This window comes from Saccopteryx bilineata, chromosome X (assembly GCF_036850765.1).
Source record: "Saccopteryx bilineata isolate mSacBil1 chromosome X, mSacBil1_pri_phased_curated, whole genome shotgun sequence".
NCBI lineage: Eukaryota > Metazoa > Chordata > Mammalia > Chiroptera > Emballonuridae > Saccopteryx > Saccopteryx bilineata.
The window spans coordinates 80,127,039-80,149,021 of NC_089502.1; the positions used below are offsets into that span (position 1 = coordinate 80,127,039).

The following is a 21,983-nucleotide window of genomic DNA, read 5'->3' on the forward strand; positions in this document are numbered from 1 at the left end:
TTATGCTTCTTTTAAAATTTTGTTTTATTTTTTATTAGAGCCAACATAGAATACCATATTAGTTTCAGATGCACAACACAGTGACTAAACATCCATATAACTTACAAAGCAATCATTCGGACAAGTAAAGCTCCCATCTGACACCATGCGTAACCATTATAACGTTGTTGAGTATATTCCCTGTGCTATAGCCCAAATCCCCAAGATTGTTTTTACTATCAAGTTGTACTTCTTAATCCCTTCCACGCTTTTACCCATACCCCCCAACCCCACTGCCGTCTGTCAACCATCAAAATGTTCTCTGTATCTATGAGTTTGTTTCTCTTTTACTTTGTTCTTTAACTCCTACATATTAGTGAAATCATATGGTATTTGTCTTTCTCTGACTTATTTTATTCAGCACAATACCTTCTGGGTCCATCAATGTTGTTGCAAATGGCAAGATTTCATTTTTTGGGGGTGCTGAGTCATAAGCCCACTTCTTTTTTTTTTAAATGTTTTATTTATTGATTTTTTAGAGAGAGAGAGGAGTGCAAGAGAGAGAGAGAGAGAGAGAAGGGGGAGGAGCAGGAAGCATCAACTCCCATATGTGCCTTGACCAGGCAAGCCCAAGGTTTCGAACCGGCAACCTCAGTGTTCCAGGTCGATGCTTTATCCCACTGCGCCACCACAGGTCAGGCAAGCCCACTTCTTTATCCATTCATGTATTCATGGACACTTGGGTTGCTACCATATCTTGGCTATTGCCAATAATGCTGCGATAAACATATGGATGTATATGTCTTTGATTTAGTGTTTTGGGTGTCTTCAGATAAATACTCAGAAATGGAATTGGTATGTTCCTCTTTGTCTTCTTATTACCTTTTGTTTTACAGTATTTTGTCACATATAAGTATCGCTACCTCTGCTTTTTTTGTTATTATTTGCATAAAAGTATCTGTTTTTATCATTCTACTTTCAATCTGTATCTTTCTATCTGAATTGGGTCTCCTATGGGCAGCAAAAGTATGGGTCTTGTTGTTTATCCATTCACCATTCTATGTTCTTTGCTGGAAGCATTTAATCTACATTTGAAGTAGTTGGTGGTAGTTGTGTATTTATTCCTGTTTTATTATTCCTGTTTTTTAATTTATTTTTATTATTGATTTTTTAGAGAGAGGGAGAAAGAGAGACATCAATTTGTTGGTTTGTTGTTTCATCTATTTATGCATGCATTAGTTGATACCCGTATGTGCCCTGACCAAGGATTAAAAATGAATAAGATGGAGATTCCCATATTTACAGAGACCAAAATAAGTTCATAGGAATTGTTGCTACAGCTTGAGGATCTCAAATTAGATGCCAGGAAGGAGTTGAGGGAAAACAGCCCAGTGGCCTATGGGTCTGGCCCCTCTGTGCCATAGCTGCTCTGCTTCTGGAGAAGGCCAAGAGCAAGTCATAATAATGGTGGAGGTTATAGGCACTGAGTCCTTCTGCCTTTTCTTCTGGATGCCTCCCCTTTCCAGGTGGCCCCTCAGTGTCCTTTCTTGGACTGTGGTCTCCAAAGAATGAAGAGGTTGTGAGAGTGCAAGGACTGAGAGGGTGTCCCTGGCTAAGCCTGGGCTTCTGGGTGTTTGGCCATATCAGTTTATTATTGGCCTGGATGTCCGCTGGAAAAAGCAAGGACAGATTGCAGGGGGGCCGGTCCTGAGCTCCAAGGTCTCACATGCCATGTGGTGGTGGCTGCAGAGAGGAGGGGACCGATAGGAATGTCGTATGAGGTATGGACCAAAATAGGACATAGGGAGAGAGTGCTGGTCACATAGACAGCAGGAGCTAAAATGCACCACTTTCCTGAATCCTCACAGCCATTCTAGAGGGAGCAGTTCTCCCCATTTGACAGATGAGACTATTTTTATTTATTTGCTTGTAGGTGGTGGAGCCACATGTCAGCTCTAGAGTTTATTCTGAGCCTGTAGGAAGCTCCTGTCAAGTGAGGTCTCAGAGGAAGGACACATGGGTAGAAGCAGACCAGTGCTCTGGACTGAAGAATAGATTTTAAAATGCCATCAGACAAGGAGGGGGTAAAAGTGGGGAGGGCACTCTTTCAGGGATCTCTTGTTGGCCAAGTACCTGGGAAGGGCCAGGCCACCTCCTTGCACCCCACCTATCCTATCCCGTTTCCTGCCCAAGTTTCACCCCAACACCACCTTGATTGAATGCATGACAAGCTGGACTATTAGCTTATGTGCAGATATTCTTAAAAAAAAAAAAAAAGACCAGTATGCAACCAAAGGCTGCAAGGACTACTTTGATGGCTGTATTTGTCCAGGATACCATGTGTGCACACTCTTCTGGCCCATCTTGGACCATCGGTTCTAGGTTTTGAATTAGGTTAGAATTGATCTTTAGTTCAAATACCTGTGAAATGCAGATAACAATTGTCCCTGTCTCATTTGGCAAATGGGAACATTAAGTGAGGTGAGGCATGTGAGGGTCTTAAAATAGGAATGATTAGCACGTCTGCATTCTCGTTGAATGCTATGAGCAGGAAAAACATTCTCTGTTGCCTTTTTTTTATGTCTTTATTTTTTTATTCTTTTATTTTTATTGAATCCAAAGAGAGGAAGGGGGATAAGGGGGAGACAGAAGCATCAATCTGTTTCTGTTTGTGCCACGGCCAAGGACTGAACCAGCCACCTCTGCATTACAGGACAATGCTCCAGCCAAGTGAGCCATCCAGCCAGGGCTATGGCTGCTACTTTTTGCACATATTTGTATTAACATGGCCGTGGGTGTTTCTAGAAAAAAAAAAAAAAGAACATTTCTGCTGCCATCTCATGGACATCTTGAAAATAACAGCTAGGTAAATGTCACCAGAAAAATGTCTTCTTCTGCTGCTATCTAATGTACATTTTGAAATTAAAAGCTAGCACATATAACCAGAAACTGTCAAACTGCTTTTGCATCACCGATGTGTCTTTTCCCATTTTTCACTTTGAATCTCGTTGCACGCTTATGTTTTAGGGAACTCTTATGTTTTATATTAGTTATGAATAGTTATTCAAATCCAGAAGGAATGGAGTTTGCTTGAGGGGATGATAATAGGATTCCAATAATTTTTTGTATTTGCTTTTCTCACAGTATTTATTCTATAATGCATCTTCTTTTCATGCCACTAAAAAGCCATCTTTATCAGAGAAACTTAAATGCATGTGCATGTGTTACTGGACATTTTTTTCTGTCATCGTTTTGTCAAATCACGTGTCATCATCCCACTGTTTTATTTGTTGTACCTTCATAAAGGATTGCATGCCTGTATCTAGTTATGCAAGCTTTTGTGTTATTTTGTTCTTTCAGAATTGTTCTGTGCACTGTTGGTGCTTATCAGCCTCCAGTCTCTGCGTTCACTGCCTGCCGTAAGACCTTCCTCTCAGCTCAGGCTCTGGACAACCCAAAGTGTCTGCACACATTGTGGATGTCCCTGGGGTTATCATCACCGCAGGTGAGAATCGCTGACCTTGGGAGCTCAGATTATTTCTGGAACCTGAATGATAGGGCTTGTCCATCTGCCATTCGTGTCCAGGGATAGAGCAGAGAACAGATGCCCAGGGAGCAGAGTGCTGGGGTGAGCTGCCCAATGGGGCCTGGCTTGGAGGCCATTAGCTGTGCCCCATGCCAGAACCACAGCCTGCTGGACTCCCCCACTCACAGCCTGGGCCGCCCATGGTGACTCAGGTGGGGGGGCCTTCCTCTCCATGCCCCACAGGAACTCCTCCTCCCCTAAAACCTCCAATTCAAACAGGCAGGAAGGGCTGTGGGTGACAGGGTCGTGGCCCGAATGGGGTTACACAGGACAGACTTCACCGTCTCTGCAGAAAACATGGGACAGGACGCCCCTTGCTCCCCTGTCAGAGCTCTCCCCTGACAAAACGTGTAAGGCTGGGATCGTTCCTTTTTCCTGTGTCTGTGTGTGCGCTTGTGCATGCCTGCATGCGTGTGTTTGTGGGTGCTTAGGTGAGTTTGTATGTCATTGCATGTGTGTTTGCATGCAGTTCTGAGTATGTGCATGCTGGCGTTTGTGCGTGCTTGCATGCGTGCTTTCATCCTTGCGTGCTGGCATGCGTTTGTGCACGTGCTTGTGTGAGTTTGTGCGTGCATGCATGCTTGCATGCTTCTTTTCATACTTGCATGCATTTCTGCGTGCGTGATTTTGTATGTGTGTGTGTGTGTGTGCGCATATGTGCCTGCAGGATCCTACAGAACTGTCACGATGATGCTGCCAAGTTCGTCCATCTGCACCCCACCTGGCCCAACCGCCACCGCCCTCCCTGCCCCCACCCCGTGTTCATCCCCACGGTTCCAGCCCCTCACACCAGCACAGACAGCTTGGGCCCTGAGGTGCTGTTGGATCGCCATGCTCCTGCTACAGAGGGTGCTGGATGAAATGTGACCCAACATGTCCAGGTCCTGACCCTGTGCAGTACACAGAATAATAGCCATGTGAATCCCAGGTAGCAAACCAAGTGTAACACACAGCTGCCCTCTCACAGTGTTGATTGTGACAGGAGAGTGGGATCCTGGAGACCCAAAGTGGCCACAGACACTGCCACGCACCCTTACCACAGATATGGAATAATTGAAGCCACAAACTGTTTGCAAGAAAATCTTCCCTTCAAGGCACAGACACAACAGGGCAGAACAGCCCCGCCTCCAGATCAGCTGGGGTTGTGTGTGGCTCCTGTGCCCAAAAGTGCCCATGTCCTTGCAGAGAGTTATGAGCACCAGATGAGGAAGCCCAGGCGAGAAACACATAGGATGCTGTGTGACACTGGAGGAAGGGACAGAAAACCCCAGAACTGCATGCTCTTCTTGCTCAAAGCTGGCGGCTGCCACGGCAGCACCCAGACCTCATGCAGCTGCAGCTGAGCACTAAAACTACACATGCATGTGTGCAGATATACACACCCATGATGGATGTGTGCCCTGTGTACATGTGTGTGAGTGTACCCCCATAGGACGTGCACCCACCTGGGTGGATGCAGCTCTTCATGAGCTCCAGGTAGCAAATCAGCTTCTTGGGCTTCACCTGGTTGCCCCACCAGTAGGGGATGGCCGGCCACAGCTTCTTGTGCTGGTGCATGGTGCCCTCTCATCGTAGGACAGGAGGGCCTGCTGGCCCCACACCCAGATCTACCGCAGTGTTGGAACTTCCTGTGGTGGTGGGGGGTGACGTGTCAGGGTTGAGAGGGGATATCAGGTCCGTGAGGACAGTAGGGGCAATGGGGTATCTGTGTCAGCGTTGTGGCATCTAGATTGTCACAAGGACACAAACACTCATTTTCCTGGAACAGAGCCTCATGCCCCTTGGTGAGTGACTGGGACAGGAGGCTCACCGGGAGTCAGACTCCACATGAACAGAGGAGATTCAGGTAAAATAAGGTCACTAGGGAGGGTCCTGATCCCATAGGACTGGGGTCCTTATAAGAAGAGGAGGTGAGAACACAGAGACAGAGGGACAACTGTGTGAGGACACAAGGAGGACACAGCCATCTGCACGCCCAGGAGAGAGGCCTCAGGAGGACCCAGCCCTGCCCACACCTGGGTCTCAGACTCCAGCCCCCAGGATGAGGTGAGAAGAAGCCCTGTGGGGTTGGGGCTGGGACTTCCAGGCTGTGCACCCCATTAAGACAGCCTGGGACAAGGAGACAGTCACTGTGCTCACATTGGTCATACACTGTGGCAACTTCCAACAGGTACTAAGTTTGACCCAGTCTCCAGAGAAGCTTCTGGAAGACCATATCAGCAGCTTCATCGTCATCAGGATTACCTCAGCATACGGGGAAGCCTTGCCCTCTCCCAGGACCTGGGTGGGGAGGACGTGCTCGCTTCACCCCTTGGGGACACCACATTCCCCTCTCACCCCTCGGGGATACTGCATGCCCTCTCACCTCTCGGGGACATAGTATGTCCCCAAAGATGTTCTTGACACAGGTCACCAGGTACTCATGCCCTGATGAGTGTCCATCCAGGTCATCCGTCATGCCCTTGAAGTTCCTGCAGGCCAGGATGACCACCTCCCGGGAGTGGTTCTCCAGCTGCTCAGATCTCTGAGTATGTCCTGGGCAGGGGATGGGGAGTATGCAGGGTGTCATGGTCCGTCTAAGGGGCTCCCAACCAAGATCACTGGAAAAATGGCTCAGGTCGGTCCTGAGCTAGCAAATATGTAACACCCGGCTACCCCAACGGAGCTCAGCTGCCCAGTGACAGCTGGGCCACTGCTGTGGGGGGAAGTGTGCACATGTGTGTGTATGTGTGTGTGCACTGTGTGCATGCCCTCCAGAGGACAGTGCATAGCAGATGTTACCTTCAGGGAGCGTGGCCCATGGAGTGAGCTCCTGATAGCCCCCCAGACCCTGAGGTCTCAGGAGACCGTGGGCACCTGTGATGCAGACAAGGACCGTCATTGTCTAACTTTAGAAACTGGTCTAGCAGCTGAGAGGAGACGGGACTGGAAATATCTAAACTAGCCCTGGCTGGATAGCTTGGTTGGTTAGAGTATCATCCCGAAGCATGGAGGTTGCTGGTTTGATGTCCAGTCAGGGCACATGCAGGAGCAGATTGATGTTCCTGTCTCTCTCTCAATAAAATTTTCTTTTCACAAAAGAAAAGATCTAAACTGGAAGAAGGACGATAATGAGGGACCCAGTTTTGCAAAACATCAGGCAGCCTGGAGGAGCTAGGGGTGTGGTGGCACCAGGAAGGGGGGCTCAGAAACATAGGAGGGTCAGCAATTCCCAGTAGCCTGTTGCTGGACATCAGCCACATTCCAGAAAGGATGTGTGCACACCCTTAGTGGTTGGCTGTGTCTCTATTAGAGGCTGGCCGCATCCCATGTGGAAGGACGGTGGTGTCCATCACTGTGTGAGGTCTCATTCCCCCCGCCCCGCCCACCTACCTCGACCAGCATGGCTGTGTACATTATGTGCACAAAGTGCAGGTTCTTCTCAGAGCCCTCCAGCATGTGTGCGATCCGCAGGTCCAGGTAACGCATCCTGGTGTCCAGCTGCTCGTGAAGTTCAGCACCTGTGGACAAAGGTGGGTCACCTCTCCCTGGACGGCAGGCAGTTCCCAGTAGCTCAAGCTACCTCGCACATCCGTGCCTGGTGTGGCTGTGCCAGCCCATGTCAGCTCTTAGCAGTTGGTGGCCGCCAGGGCTCAGGTTGCACATTCAGGACCCACTGTGCAGGGGACAGTGGCTGCTGGGACCACAGGTTGTACCTGGGGTGGGCCTGTCCTGGGAAGTGCAAGGCTAGCCCCTGCTGAAAGTGCCCCCCCCAGCTCTGACCCCAGATGGGCCATCCATTCAGGGTCCCCACCCCACCCTCCTCCCAGGCAGCCTCTGAGCCTCTGGAAGGCCCCTCCCCCTGAGCAGCAGCAGCCCTCCGGGACCCTCATAGAACAGCAGTAACGCTACAGAGGTGAGAGGTAACATGCTCTGTTTGCAAAGTAGGGACAGAAAAGCAAGAAGTGACGTGGAAACGGCCCCACACCTGCGTGGACAGGAGGGAGCTGGGTTTCCCTCACGTGACCCCGCCAGTTGAGGGAAGGGGCCAATGTGTGTGGGGCAGGGCAGACCTGTGCGTGCGTGCAGAGGGGCCTCGGAGGTGTCACCATGGTCCTTGGCCCTATGCCCTGGAGCAGACACCCTGACAGGGCTGGCAAGTCACCCACTGCACCAAGGCCAACCTCCCCCTGACTGAGCAGGGAGTGGATGGTACAAGTGACCCTGGGCCAGTGCACACCGACTTTGCTCTGGTGCTGGATCCATGGCCCAGCCAGAGCCCTTAACGGCAGGGTGAGGCCCACCAGGTGTCTGTGGCCTGTTCCTGTAACTTGCATGGGAGCCCCCCTGGTGGCAGCAAGTGTGTCACCGAAGTCACAGGCGCCTGCCCTGCAGGACGACAAGCCTGCCCCAGTGCCCGTCCCTCAGGCTGTGGTGACTGTCCCAGCTGCATGCGTTCCTAGGCACCTAACCGCACTTAGGGATGTGGCTTCCCCATGTCCTACACTGGGCTCCCCACACACACACACACAAGCCGGCTGGCCACCCGGGCAACTGAAACTGGGAGCAAAGCAATTACAGAGGAGGCAGACCGCCAGACCGCAGCCTGGGGTGGAGGGTGGAGGGTGGAGGGTGTGCTGCTTGTCAAGCTGCCTATTGTGTCCAGGGATGGAGCAGAGAACAGAGACCTGGAGAGTGGAGTCCTGGGGTGAGCTGCCCCCTGGGGCCCGGCATGGGGACCCTCAGCTGCGCCCCATGCCAAGACCACAGTGTGCTCAACGCCCTACTCACAGCCTGGGCCACCCTGGGCGACTCAGGAGGCCCCTTCCTCTCCATGCCCCACAGGGACCCCTCCTCCCCTAAAACCTCCAATTCAAACAGGGAGGAAGGGCTGTGGGCGACACGGTCGTGGCCCGAATGAGATTACACAGGACAGACTTCACCGTCTCTGCAGAAAACACAGGACAAGATGTCCCTTACTCCCCTGTTGGACCTCTCACCTGACAAAACATGTAGGGCGGGGATCTTCCCTTTTCCCTGTGTGTGCGTGTGTGTGTGCATGTAAATGCCCTGAACGAGGCTCTGGCCAGCCCCCAGCCCTGAGTGGGTGCGACCTTTGAGTGGCTGTCAGCAGGGCACCCCATTCTGGTTCCAGCTGACTGTAATAACCCTGCTCTTTGTCTCCTTCCTAAGGGCAGCGTTCCGGGTTGGCAGGACCTTTGTTTTCAATCTTTTCCCCTGAAAGGTGAGGGAGCAGCCCCAGGGGGGCACGGAGCGGCTGCACAGAGGAGCCGGTGGTGTGGATGCTCACCTGGGTGACGGACTACTTGAGCACCGTGGGCCGGGTGACACAGGGCAGGGCCTCAACCAAAAGCTGCAGGAGCGGGGACTCTGAGTTGGAGATGGAGGACTTCTTGTTCAGACCGTAGGTAATGATGTCGTGGCTGCCTGTAATCACAGTGGATGGGGCCACCATCCGTCCCTCCTCGTGGGGAATACTTAGAGAACGTGCGGCACACCCATGAACATGAAGTAACACAGTCCCGGCCTGGGACAGATGGTGGCTCCAAATGTGCGCCGTCCCGGCCCCGCTGCCCCAGCCTGTCTGGAAATGGGTCTGCAGACGTGATGAAGTGAGTCACCCTGGGTCAGGGAGGCCCTACACCAAGTAACAGGGACCTTAGAAGAGACAGAGGAGGAGACAGACACAATGGAGAAGCCACGTGGGGTCAGTGGCAGAGACAGGAGGGAGGCAGCCACCAGCCCAGGAACACTTGGAACCCCAGGAGCTGGGAGAGGCAGGAGTGACCCTCCCTGGGCCCCTTGGAGGGAGTGCGACCCTGGGACCTCTGGGTCTCAGACATCTGCTCTCCAGGGGTGTGGGAGGGATTTATTTATAAGAAATCAATTCTGTGGTATTTGTCATAGGGGCGATAGGAAATTCACGGAACTAAGCATGTTAGTTGCAGACAAGTGAAAACGTGAGTAAAACAAAATTCTCTATTATTTTGATTTTTATATATTGTATGGCATATGTTTCCTGTGTAACGTATGTGGGTCCATTTGTACAGAGTGGGCAGAAGTAGGGTTACAGTTGTGAGTACAGAAAGGTTTATCCTTGTGTCATTATTTATTAATTTTGTTATTTTCCATACAAACGGCTGTAAACCTATTTTTCCCCGTTTGTGGGTTACCCTTTATGTTCGTATGTCTTTTCAAACAAGTGGCGTGATCAAACTGGGGTTTTAATCAGCTGCTACAACAATGCTGGTGTTTTCTGTACCAGCCGTGACCCTGCCTCAGACTCCCCCTGCGCTGACATTTGTGAGTGGCGGCTGTCAGTGCCCCTTCCTGGAACGTGCTACATGTTGTGTCAGAGTGTGTGGCCCTGTCTCTGTGCGTGTCCAGGCTCTGACCATGTGCTGGGGGCCTGGCTGAGGTTCTGACACCCAGCGGGGCCAGGAGAGAGCACCTGGCCCTCACCGCACCTGCACTGACTTGCCACAGTCCTGGGCAGTCTGAAGGGCACAAAGCCTATCTCCCCAGCAATGCCAGAGGCCAGCTCCCACCTCCCAGTGCAGCGGCTTCCTTCTGAGGCTCCGGCTTCCTTCTGAGGCTCCGGAACCCTGGTCTTGTGCTTAGGTCTCCTGGGCGCCTCGCCTCGCCTCGCCTCGCCTCGCCTCGCCTCGCCTCGCCACCAGGCTCGCAGCCCCTCCCTCTACCTGCAAAGCCAGCAGCCAGTGTCCCCAAAGCTCCATCTCTGGGCCTCTGGGCCCTGGCTTGGTAGCTCAGCTGGTTAGAGCATCGTCCCAACATGCCAGGTTTGATCCCCAGTTGGGGTATTTTTGGGAAGTGACCAATGGGTACACCACTAAGTGGAACAAGAAACGATAGCTTCCCCCTTTCTCCAAATCAATTGAGAAAAAAAAAGCTTCATTCCCAGCCTGTTATGGGTCAGTGAGGGGACCCGGCACAGCAGGCCTGACCCCGCCTCCAGGCCAGAGGCTCGCACAGGATTCAGTGCCACAGTGCAGGTGGCCCGAGGAGGCTTCTCCCACTGTCCTCTCTGCCCTCACTCCCCCTCCCACTCTGATCTCTGACCTCTGGCCGGCTGTCCTCACGGCCAGGGCCCTTGTTCAGCTCTGTCAAAGGGTCCATACTCAACACGCCAGCAGGCCTGGTGCTGGGGTCCCTGGACTCACAACCTGGAAAAGATTCCTCACAGGTCGCCACACTGTGGACCCTCCAGATGCCAAGCACGAAGGACACTGGCACACTTCAGACCCAGAGATGAGGGGCCTGGGAACCCAGGGTTTCTGCAATGGAGGGCTGGCCAGTGGAGGACAGCATCCCCACATCCTCCGCAAAAGCCACACTTCCCTGGGGTCCATGCACCTTGCAGGCCGTAGGTGGCAGAAGGAAGCAGACACTCGTATGTGAGTATGTAAATGCATGTGCAGGCGTGTAGTTCTTGGACCTTCCCCACCCTTGGGATGCACCCTGCAGCTGCACCCCCCGGAGACCCCCAGGCTATCACCTGGGATGGACAGATGGTGCAGGGGCACGTCCCAGAGCCGGGGGCATAGCGCCAACATCCAGTTCTTAGTGCAGGGCAGGCCCGGGAAACTGCTTGCCTTGCTCATCTGTGCACTCTTCACAGGTGACCCCAGCGATCTGAGGAAGGAGCAGGTGCAGGGAACTTGTTCTCATTACACACAAAAGCTGCACTGAGAAAACAGACTTCCATCCAGAGGTGGGTTGGGAGCTGGAGAGGGTGGGGGTGCGAGGGAACAGTATGTAAGACAGAGGGGGGGGGCAGACAGACAGGGGCAGTCAGGTAGGCAGTGACAAACAGACAGGTGTAAGAGTCTACACAAGACTATTTCTACAGAGGCAGAGAGAGATTGAGAAAGACGGAGCGGGGAGACTGAGAGACGTGAAGAGAGACACAGGGTGACCCAGAAGCGCCTGAGCCAGATTCTCAGGGTGGCTGAGGCACGTGTCCCCTCTGCAGAAAGACCCCTCTCCCTGGTCGCACCAACTCCCCAGAAGCATGGGAAGGGGCTCAGAGGTGAACCCCCAAGGTCTGAGCTGTGGGGATGTCCATCCTGGGGTGGCACTGTGGGGCCTCGGGTCAGCACCTGGGGTGCTGGGCTTTGATGTGGCAGCTCTGCCTGCAGGAGGCTCCTGACCGACACTCATGGCCCAGGAGGACTAGACGTCAGGGGGGCCAAGTCTGGGACATCACAGGCCATGACATGAAGGCTGCAGCTGCCACCTGAGCATCTCACGTGTGCCCCTGCAGTGGACGTTCCTGTGTTCTCGGGACATGTGGAGGAGGTGAGCATGTTGCTGCCTAGGCCACACCACTCAGGATGCACCCTGGTGGTCCATGGGGACCCGGCGGGCAGGACTGGACCCCCAGATCCCTCTGATACCATCGATGTGGGCCTCGGGGACCCCCTGGATCTCACAGGATGCTTCAGGACGAGGTAAGGTTCCCAGTCCTGCTGACCTGCCCTGGCCAGTGAGACACCCAAGCCTCCAGCTGTGAGCCACTGTGGTGCGGGTGGTGACTGGCCCCCGAGCCTCTCAGGAAATGGCAGGTGAATAAAAGGATGGATGGGTCCATACCTGCCCAACCCCGAACTTCCTTCCCTGGTCCTCAGGAGGTACCCAGACACTCATGGCACCGTTAGTCCAGGAAGCCCTGCCCGCAGGCAGCAGGGACAGGGGAGCTGGGTGCTGACTCCTCCCCCAGGTCAGCAGCCCTGAGCCCAACAGGCTTGTCACTGCCCCAGTCCCCTGGGTCAGCAGTTCTGAGCCCAGGAAGTTCACATCCTGCCGGCCACAGGGCACACGGGTCCCTCTGCCCCCCCCCCCCGTCGGGGTCCCTGGGGTCCAGGTCCAGGCAGAGCCTGAGTGACAGGAGAGGGGGCCCCGCGGGGACCATGCTGTGCCTGCCGGCTTGGCTTCCTGTGGGGCCTCAGTCTCCAGCCAGACCTCAGGGACCTCACTCAGCTCCTCCAAGCTGTCCCTCCAGCAGAGCTTCCAGCTAGGCCTCCGCTCTGCTCTCTCTCCTCAGACTCAGGCACTTTGGAAAACACTCCCATGGACATCCTCGACTGGATGCTGGGAACACCCACTCCTAGGAGGGGGAAGGGGAGGAAGTGGAGGGGCTACCACCTGGAACAGCCCTGCTGAGCTGGAGGGTGGCAGCAGCTGCAAGCCCTAAGTCCAGAGTAGGACCCCACCATGGGGACAGCACTGCACAGTGGTAAGGGGGACCCACAGCCCTCACAGCCTCCAGTGTGTGGGGAACAGACCCTTGTGGGGATGTCAGGATGCCTGGCCATGGCTATGAGGCCCCATGGTCACAGGACACGGGACAGGGAAGGAGGCTGTCCTGCATGTGCATGACCACAGGGTCAGTGGTCAGCTGACAGGAAGTGACCTGAAGGCCCGACCCCACTCTGACTGCCGTCCCTGCTAGTGGTCCCTCTGGGCCCCAGGCCAGAGCAAACACATCTTCATTTCAGCCCTCTGGTGGCTTCATGCCCACAGCGCAGGCCTGTGATCTCTGAGCAGCAGATCAGCAAGTGTCTGTGTTCTTTCCTGAAGTGTCTGGCCCTCCTAGCCCTGAGTAGCCCTTGTCCCAGACCCCAGCAGGGTGTGCCGCCTGTGTGGGGGAACTGGGTTTCCTGGGCAGGTCTTGTCCTGTGGACTCGCTCAGCCCCGTTGCTGACCAGAGGCAAGGTGACCAGGACCCAGAAGGGGTCCCTCATCCTCATCCCTCCCAGTTCCTCCTCTCTGGCTCAGTGGACTGTCTAGTCAGCAAGGTACCTTGAGCCCTATGTCCCTCTGCAACGAGAGGACAGGACCCAGCCATGGATGAGATGGGAGAGATGTTCAGGGTGGCCTGGGGGGCCAGCATATGGGGTACAGTCCTCGCCCCTTGGTTCCAGTCACCCCTCCTCTGAGCTGCAGGCCTCATGTGCCCCAGGGCAGCTGTGGTCTCAGGGACATACTGCTGCCTACCTGCTCCCCATGAGCCTCCTTTTCTGCTTTGTCCAGCTCAGGCCCATCGGCTACTATCCCCCCCACCGCAGGTCACTCAGCCCAGCTCCCCAGGGCTGTTGGGCACTGTTAACATCTCCCCTCTGTGATGTCTTGTCCAGCTTGGACCTTCCTGCCTCTAGTGGGGAGTGGTTGGACACAGTTGTGCCAATATCTGGAAACTCTGAGTGACCCTGAGGGTGCTGAGGGGAACCCTGGCCATGGCCTAGTGGAGCCCAGAGCAGGGCACAGGCCTGCACGACTCCCATCTGGTGCAGTGATGGGGCCGTGGGCCTCCATGTGGACAGGGAGGAGGGGAGTCTGATGCGGCTGTGACAAGGGCTCCCACCATCTTAGCTTTGCAGAAGGAACCTTCTGGCTCCTGGGTACGGCCCAGAGACACTCACTTCGGCTGTAACCTCGGGACTGGGACAGAATCAGCCTGTGTGCCTTAGGCCACTGTGTGTGGGTGATCTTCTATCCGGGTCCTGATCTCACCCCTGTAGCCCTCAACATCGTCCCCCCAGACCCCCACTCCTTTAGCTGGCCCTGCTTGTGGTCACTCTGGGGTGTTGAGCCCAACCCTGTCAGTGCTCACTGGCTTCTGCCGTCCCTGCCTTCTGACCTGGGACGTGAGCTTGTTTCTCAGCTCCTCTCGGGAAATCAGCGCTGTCAGAGCGTCCTCTGCTGCTTCCCCTACGTGCCCAGCCAGAGTGCAGCCTCTGGTTCCATGACACTGGCCTGGGACCCACCACCTTGCCTCTCCTTTGTGTCAGTCTGGGCAATGGGCTGTGCTCTGAGCGGGGTTGAGGGTCCTGGGCACCGAAGCACAGGGTTGAAAAAGGGGGTTCCATGGTTACCTCTGTGGGGACTTCCAGGGTGGGGGCCACCCGCTTTGTGCACGACGTTTGTGACCCTGAAGAGCTGAGGGCAGAATCAGGACCCCCCCACCCCCCACACACGCAGCGCTCCCCTCTAGCTCAGCGTTCTTGGCTGTCGTGGGTGGGGAGGGGTTCTCTCAGAGTTCCTGCAGTTGTGGGCAGTGGCCTGTGGGCAGCACTTGGGCTGTGTCCATCTGGGGCAGGTTGGGGCCCAGTGGCAAGGCCAGGTGCTTTGGTCAGCTGCACGGAGTCCCCAGCGTCAGCCGCCCACCACCACAACGGTGTTACCGGGCTGTGCCTGCTTTTGGAAACCCAGCACTGCCTTGTGCGGGGGCTGAGGGTGAGGCAGGCCCAGGCCTCCTGGTGCCCTGCGGACCAGGTCAGGGGCTGCGGAGGCCCTCCCACTGCGCCCCACCCGCCCCACAGTTCCTGCGCCCCACCCGGCCCAGGGCAGTTCCATGTCTATGGTCTGCGTGGGCTTCAGGTTGTCACCCTGTCCCTCTCCCTGTCAGTCACTCATATCTGACTCTTAGGACCTAGAGGAACTGTCCAATGGGGAGGGAGTCCAAGTGCGGTCTGTCTGCCCTCCCCCCGGAAAAGGAGGTGGAACCTCTTCCTGGGGGGGGGGTTCCTGACCCCCTCCCATTGCCCTCACTTCCCCAGTCCCCACTGGGTTCCATCCTCCGACTGTAACAACATTTTCCCTGCCCGCTGGCTTGGCTGCCTCTGCATGAAATCCACAAAGTCCGCAGCCCTGACAGGATTTCGGGGGTTTGGGGACGGAGCGACTTTGCGAAGGAGACGCGTCTGGACAGTTAAAGGTTTAGGGGTGGAGGTGCTACCTAATCCAGGAGAGCTCACTGTCGTAGATTTTGGGGCTTTTAGGGTTTCTTCTTGTCCCGTCCCCTGGATTTATTTTGGGGGGGGGGGTTGGTCCTCCATGACGGCTCCCAGCTGCTCCCGTGGGCACCTCTCCGGGCACCTCTACCACCCATGTGGCATTTGGGGCGGGAACCTCCATGCTGAGCAAGGAGCTGCCCTCAGCCCTCGGTCCTCCTGGTCTTGTCCCTGGCCTGCTGGCTGCGTGGAGCCTTGGACACATGCGTCACCTTTGTCCCTGGGACCTTCATCTGAGACAGCAATCACGGCGTCCCATGCAGGTGTAAGAGGGTGACCTACCCACCAGTGACGGTTTCCCTGGGGGCTGATCTTCCAGGATCCTGTGATGGTGTCATCAGGAAGTCTACGATTCTTCTGGGGTATTGTGGCTCATTAATTTGGCCCCAGATGTTTCCTTACAATGTCTGAGCTCCGACTGCCTCTCACCCTGCCTCCGGCTATGAGGCAGCTGACAACTTCACCCTTCAGGGGTGGGAGGGCTGTATTCGGGTGTTTGTGGTGTTTGGGTGGTTGGCACTGTTTCTGCAGCAAGTTCTCAGTTTCCACCATGCCCTCCCCCAGAGGGCCCATTCCACCCTTGCCACCTGAGCTCCTCCCAGAACCAGAACCCCTCACTCATGGTGACTGCACCAGAATCTCCCCCCACAGGCCACACACCCTTCCCTGGGCAGTCTGTCCCCACAATCCCGGTCCAGTCCAGAGGAAAATGTGACCTGTTGGCTGAAGGCAAGCATTTCTGTAGATTTTGTCTTGGGAAAATCTAAACAAGGTGATCAGGGATGAGTACAGTGACCCCTGGTGAGGACACAGGGCCACCCCTTCACCTGCATCCACCTCCAACCTGCACCCAGGGGAGGTCATTGAACTTATCCCAAAGAGCACTTGTGTCCTCAGAAATACTGGAGTGTGGACCCCCCAAAGGTAAGGATGCCTTTGAAAAAGAGTAAGCACTTACACTACACACCCAAGGTGCTCTGACGAGCCACGTATCACTCCAAATCCCATCACCCTATGTGTGTCCCTGTCACACCACAATATCCTGGACACTACATGCATGTCCTGGGCACTCTTCCACCACTCAGTGCCCCATCACTTGCTTCCAGGTCCTTGCTTGTCTAACAAGCACACCAGCTTTGTGCTTACCACTCAGGTGTCCTGTGCATGCAGACTTGTGAATAATTTATCTTGTTAATGGGTCTAAATCTGCTTCAATCTTGGTCACAGAGACCCTCATGAGCAGAGACAGTCTCTCACTGAGCTGCAGGCTTGGGAACCTTAGCAGCCAGGGTATGTATGAGGCTGCAGCCCTCACAGGGGGTTCCAGCTGCAGCAGCCCACATGGTGCCAGGCTCCTGTGCATTCCTCAAAGCCCAACCTAGGTCCCCATTTCTGGCAAAAGGACAGTGGAAAACAGTAGGTTTCAAAATGGCCTTGGGTAAAATATCTAAGGATAAAAAAAATGTTGAAAGTTAAAACAAAGCTCTTTATGACCAGGCGGCGGTGCAGTGGATAGAGCATCGGACTGGGATGCAGAGGACCCAGGTTCAAAACCCTGAGGTCACTAGCTTGAGTGCAGGTTTGTGAGCAAGGATCACAAGCTTGAGCCGAAGGTTGCTGACTTGAGCAAGGGGTCACTGGCTTGGCTGGAGCTCTCCAGTCAAGGCACATATGAGAAAGCAATCGATGAACAACTAAGGTGCCACAACTAATAAGTGATGCTTATCTCCCTTCCTGGCTGGCTGTCCTTATCAGTCTCTGTGTCTGTCACAAAAACAAATAGCTTTTAGAAACAGCAGTGGGAAGACTGCAGGAGGGAACGGGGTGGAGGAGAGGACAGGAGAAGGGAATAAATGGAGATAGAGGGAGACTGTACATGGAGTGACCCCCCCCCCCTCAAATGTAGGAAGTACCGTAAGAGGAAGGAGGACGAGAATGTTATCTGCTGATTAATTCGTGGGACACAGTGCTTTCTGTGTGTGCTTCGTGTTTCAATGTGTTGCTACGGGGACAATATTTGTTAACATTTTGGGGGTTTATACTCAGTACACGTTGAGTGGGTCAGCTCTGGAGCGACCCTCTATCCTGTTTGGTTGAATATGAAACCTCCCTATCAGCTCCCCAAATGGGCAGGTGAGAAAATGGCACCTCCCTCACTTCTGCCCACATCTCATTGTCCATAACTGAGCCTGTTGGTCCCAATCAAACTGAAAAGGGGATCTAAAAACACAGATTTCCCAAGTGTTCAAGTGCCGGGGTCCTGCCCTGGGAGGAATCCAGGGATGCAACCGGAATGGACAGTGTCGGCATGAAATGAGTGAGAGAGCCGAATCCTTTAGCTCATCTGCCAGGCATCTCTGCCAATTGCTAGCACAGCTTTATTTTTATGCACTAAGTTATAATTATATGTTATGCAGAATACATTGATTAATAGTTATTTTTGCTTTAATGTGGATAAATATTCCAGGAAGAGGTTAGTACATTTCTTTAAGCTATAAATCAGGGGGTAAGCCATTCTAAGTATAGTTATACAATAACTTAAGCAGCAACAGCAATATTGGCATAAGCTTCTAAAAGGTCAGTATTGATTAATAACTCTACCTTACCTAATGGCCAGTAAAATTATGTTTGTCTACTATTTGCATGTACTAATTAAGTTCTAACTTTATTTTTCTCAGAGTGTTCCACTACCTGAAGATCAGGCATGTAAGAGGAATGGAAAGTTTTTTTATTCTTCTATAATATGAAATCTTACACATCTAATTCAAGGTTTCTCTGTGGGGTTTATAGGCTTTTGTGTGGTATTCACACCCTCTGTCTCATTTCCAGAGAAATGACTGCGAATCTTCAGGGAAAGCACAGTGCGACTATCAACCCTGTGCCATAGTGACAGCACACACACCCAGAGAAAGGGGAGAAAAATTAAACCCGAGAAGTTTGGGGGAAAGTATCACTGCGCCTCTTCTTCATTGCTGTGACTGTGTCAACCAGCAGTTGTTGATCAGCTCCCAACACTCAAGGAGAGGAAACGTGGAGAACCTGAGTCATGATTACCACATTGTCTTTTTAGACAAAGGAACATTGTGCAGCCATTAAAAGGATGCTTCCAAAGATTGACTGATGTGAACATCATCACCACATATGGTGAGCCAAACTGGGATGTCACAATGAGTACATGTAGGTAGTGCATTATCCCAAGAGCACGTATGCATACACGCATATGTGTGTATGTGCATGTGTATACACACTTAACACTGCATGTTAATAATTGAGTTATTTCTATGCTGAAGTAAATTTTTTATTTATTCCTTTTTCAGCTTTTCCTTCTTTTCAATAATCATGCATCGCTCGCAAAGCAAAAACATAATAGTTGTTGATTAAAAGGATAATTAAAACATATACACATAGAATATAGCATAACAAGTAACAATGAAGTGGCTAGGAAGCAACTACAGCTGTAAGTATATTGACGCCAATCCTCAGACCAAGGTGTTCCTCCAGACCCTGAGAGTCACTGCTCAAGTGAATTGTTACTGACGGGAATATGTATGTATATTAGGGGAGCAGAAAATGCTCAGAATAAACTGATAAGATTTTGGCAAAATTATGAGGTTTGGAGTTGGAAGGTGTGGGCTATTTTCCACACTGTTGTGTACATGCTTGGTTCCAGGAAGAGGAACTTCACATGTCAAAACCTAAGTGTTTTCTCCAGGGTTTTCATGAAGATAAAAATACAGTGTTTCCAAAATGTTCTCAAGGTATTCAGTGATAAATGCATTCTTTAATTTAGGCACAAGTAGATCAAATCAGGATAAGCAGACTTTTCTACTGCGAGTTTGAGTTCGGAATACACTCCTGTGTCTCCTAAGTTTCTAAGTTGCAGATATAATTACTTGCCCAAGAATACTTGTTCTAGGAGCATCTTATGAAACTACAGCTCAGATAAACACTGAGCTGCTGAGATTAAAGGTCTACATGCCTATAATATAGTAGCTTTTAGGGATTTGTTATTTTTTCACTTGGATTCCATTAACATAAAGCTTTGTTAGTTTTCCGTAGTTTTCACTTGTAGAGTAGAATGCCACTGTCCTATAGCAGGACCTCAGCTCGAGCCTGGACTGCGTCCACTGGCACATCTGAGGACTATAGGGAAAGACTGTTGGAGACTGTCGGCATGGATTGCCACGATGCCTCCTGAGCTGGGACTCATGTGAGGGAAAAGACAGTGGAAATGGGCTATAGTGATTCTGGGCTGAGTCCCGACAAAACAGGATGAGGCAGCATGCACACAGGCGTGAGCAACACTGACTCCAGCTGTTCAACAGTAACTTGGGTTGTGGATAGGTCACAGGCATCAGGAGAGATATGCAGGCTCTAGAAAGACAGGAAAGGGCAGATAGTCGCAATAGCCCAGAAATTCATGAATCACACCCCGTGTTTCCCAGAACTATAAGAAAGGAGATGGTGCCTGACCTGTGGTGGCGCAGTGGATAAAGCATCGACCTGGAAATGCTGAGGTCGCTGGTTTGAAACCCTGGGCCTGCCTGGTCAAGGCACATATGGGAGTTGATGCTTCCTGCTCCTCCCCCCTTCTCTCTCTCTGTCTCTCCTCTCTCTCTCTCTCCCTCTCCTCTCTAAAATGAATAAATAAATAAAATAATAAAAAAAAATTAAAAAAGAAAGGAGATGGTGCCTGACCTGTGGTGGCGCAGTGGATAAAGCGTCGACCTGGAAATGCTGAGGTCGCCGGTTCGAAACCCTGGGCTTGCTTGGTCGAGACACATATAGGAGTTTATGCTTCCAGTTCCTCCCCCCCTTTCTCTCTCTCTCTCTCTCTCTCTCTCTCTCTCTCTCTCTCTCCTCTCTCTCTCTATCTCTATCTCTCCCTCTCCTCTCTAAAATGAATAAATAAATTTAAAAAAATTTTTAAAAAAAAGAAAAAGAAAGGAGATGGACGGAACCAGAGCTTCCACAAAGTGGGAGGGGCCAGACCCTTTTCAACAACTATCTGGAAGGAAGGGGAGGAGGAGAATAAGTAAGACATTCTTAACAAAGGTGTTCAGAATCAATGAGTGAGAACCTGTAAAGTGGTTCTAAGGATAAAGTTGTCTCAGATAAAGCACAGTGTGAGAGAGCTAAGAAGGGAAGGGTCAGGAGAGGGGAAATAATGATTTCCTTGGTGCGGAACTGCCTTATTCTCATGCCACCTGACCAGTGTCCCATCACAGCTTGATGAGCTGGTAGCACTGAGAGGCCAGTGGTCTCCTGGGTGGAGAACAGTGCTTTGGGCAAGGCCAGGGAGTCCTTGGTCTGTCATAGCCAGACTTTGGGTCTGAGATGATCTCACTATGAAATAAGAAAGCTGGAAACCGCCTGACCAGGCGGTGGCGCAGTGGATAGAGCGTCGGACTTGGATACAGAGAACCCGGGTTTGAGACCCCGAGGTCTCCAGCTTGTGCGCGGGCTCATCTGGTTTGAGGAAAAGCCCACCAGCTTGAACCCAAGGTCGCTGGCTCCAGCAAGGGGTTACTTGGTCTGCTGAAGGCCCACGGTCAAGGCACGTATGAGAGCAATCAATGAACAACTAAGGTGTTGCAATGCGCAATGAAAAACTAATGATTGATGCTTCTCATCTCTCTCCGTTCCTGTCTGTCTGTCCCTGTCTATCCCTCTCTCTGACTCTCTGTCTCTGTAAAAAATAAATAAAATTTTAAAAAATTAAAAAAAAAAAAAAGCTGGAAACCATTAAGTTGTTTTTTTTTGTTTTGTTTTTTTTTTTTTTTTAATTTTAGGAACTGAATTTTACATGTGTAAGTGAGATATTTCTATTTGGAAAATGAACTCCATGAAGATTAAGCAGTTTCGTTGCATTTAAGACACATCTTGACAAGAAAATGATCACTGCATTGGCGAGCAAGACAGATGCATAATCCCTTGTTGATCCTGGGATACATTTTCCTGTAATTTCTTAGTTAATCTGGAGTTGCTCACATGTTCTCGAGGGGGCCATTGAGGCACAGACAGGCTGAGCAAGAGTTTGGTGTTGGACAGGGTAAACACAGCTAACAGGCAGCCCCCTCCATCCTGACCCAACATGAGTGAAGCTTGGACTTGTAAGGCATAGCCTTTCAAGTGGTAGTGCTGCTGGAGAAAAATAAAAAAAAAATTGCCACAATTCTGCCTTTCTTCACCAAATGTGGGCTAAATACAAGGAGTCTCTGAAAAGCAACAGGAATGACAGTCAAGTACCAGGTGGAAACAATTAACCTGATGTCCTATGACATATCTTATGAGCCCAGGTGGCTTCAGGCCCAAGCATTCCATCTTCATTTACCAAACCATTATGATGGGTTAGAAAAGCCTTCCCCCAAAAGACTGACATTTGAGATTCTTTAAGATTCTAAGTCATGCCCCCCTGTCACCTTTTAAGAAGAACCAGCTTGAGGACAGAAGATATTCTTTGAAATCATGTCCCCTCCCCAAAGGGGCCTTTCCAGGCGTCTGTTCTTCTGTGACTACTGGGCTTATTTAATATACAACAGACTCAGATGAGGTTGGTGGGAGACTTCAATGTTTTCATCTCCTTAACTTATAAGCATTATAGT

General features: G+C 52.0%; 1 pseudogene; it reads right to left on the reverse strand.

The window, feature by feature from the left end:
• Positions 1–4,236: 4,236 nt before the first annotated feature.
• Positions 4,237–11,278, reverse strand: LOC136317715 (PI-PLC X domain-containing protein 1-like; annotated as a pseudogene).
• Positions 11,279–21,983: the final 10,705 nt, after the last annotated feature.